This window comes from Eucyclogobius newberryi, unplaced genomic scaffold (assembly GCF_026437365.1).
Source record: "Eucyclogobius newberryi isolate DKJ021-1_F unplaced genomic scaffold, fEucNew1.0.hap1 SCAF_17, whole genome shotgun sequence".
Lineage (NCBI taxonomy): Eukaryota > Metazoa > Chordata > Actinopteri > Gobiiformes > Gobiidae > Eucyclogobius > Eucyclogobius newberryi.
In genome coordinates, this window is record NW_027315801.1 from 34024920 (window position 1) to 34026488 (window position 1569).

General features: G+C 43.8%; 1 long non-coding RNA gene across 1 annotated transcript; it reads right to left on the reverse strand.

The window, feature by feature from the left end:
• Positions 1 to 362: 362 nt before the first annotated feature.
• On the reverse strand, positions 363 to 921 carry LOC140362497 (uncharacterized). Its single transcript, XR_011927106.1, has 3 exons — positions 865 to 921; positions 673 to 792; positions 363 to 605 (listed from the first exon to the last, which is right to left on the reverse strand). It is a non-coding gene; the product is annotated as an uncharacterized lncRNA (long non-coding RNA).
• Between the last annotated feature and the right edge of the window lie 648 nt (positions 922 to 1569).

Sequence of the window (1569 nt, forward strand, 5' to 3'; positions counted from 1 at the left end):
TTTTGAGTTTCTGTTTTGTAGTACACGTATTGACTATGCCACTTTATGAATGATACATTCATACAAAAAACAATTGAATCGTCTGAATGTTAAAGGAATTATGGAGGATTTTTTGTCATTTCCTTGTGCCGTGGACAGCCGAGTAGTTCATTCACATGTCAATCATAGGACGCACCTACTGCACACCTGCAGCCTCGTTCTGAGCACGTTTCCCTGGCTGCGCATGCGTGTGTGGCATTCTGGTGGTACTATAAATGTTTTAAACTAATTTAAATTAAATAAAAATAAAGAAAATAAAACCAACAACGCCACCGGGCTTACACCCGGAAAACTAACTAAAAGGACACACAGATTCGTTCTTGATTATACAGAGGCAGATTCCAGTTTCACATGTAATTTATTTAACAGGCTATTAATTTAATAAATACTTTAACACAGGCTTAGGTAACAACACAGTTCGTATCAGTTCTTTATGCGTGGATGTATAGTCTTTTAAGAGTCCAGTGGATCTGGACAACACAGGGCACAGACATCCATATCAACAGAGGGCAAGGCAAGGCAACGGCTCCAGCGCACACCGCCGCTCCAGAGAGTTTAGGTTACATCTGAAAAGAGACCTGGTTAACGCTAACCTGAACACTAGGCTACCGGCATATCACGCTCAGGACGTACCACGTTAGCTGCCCGGGACCACGCGTTGTGGGGCTATGACAGCGAGACCACAACAATCCCGAGTCAGCAGAGATCACATCGGAGCGTTAACAAAGCGGCGCCAGGTGACAGGCCACGGCACTAAACCACAGAAACCATTTTATGAGTAAAACTACACGATCGAATTGCATTAGCATAAGGGACAACTACTACCTGGAGAGCGGAGGTACGTGGAGCAACACCCAGACCCAGGAAGTGCGTAGGTCAGAGGATGAATGACAAAACGGAACAACATTTTATTGGCCAACGGCCCTAATGATTAGCCAATAGGAAGTGGCATGGTCTGCCCGCAGGCCATACTGCCACACGTGGTTCATATGTCACTGTGTGTTTAGCGAGATCCTTCAGTTACAGTAACAGTTACAGAAAAACTGTGCTCGAGCTCAGAAAAGACGGAAATCTGCAGAGACGAGAGATGGCGCGCTAATAAACAAACGTACGTGTAGGAGCGAGGCTGTTCCGCACGGGGTTCTCAAATCGGCGAAAAATCCTCTATTATTCCTTTAATTAATTCAGTTACACTTTTTTGTAAATATTCATATTACTTTTCCCCATTTAATCACCGAGCATCTTATGTACACTATATTCGAATACACACCTGCACCATGAAACTAAACCCTCACATCTCTTCTTTCACCTGGACTAACTTCTCCTTGATCTGCAGACACGCTCTAATCACAAGTGATTTCCTCTTTAAATCGTCAGCACATTTTTTTCTCCTTTTATCTAAATATTTCACCACAAAACCACCGACCCACGATCCTCTTTGGACGCAGCGATCGATTCGTCATCAATCACTAAAACTCCATAGTCAGATTTCCCCCTCTCATGCTGATTTCCAACCTGTTCGCTCTCCTC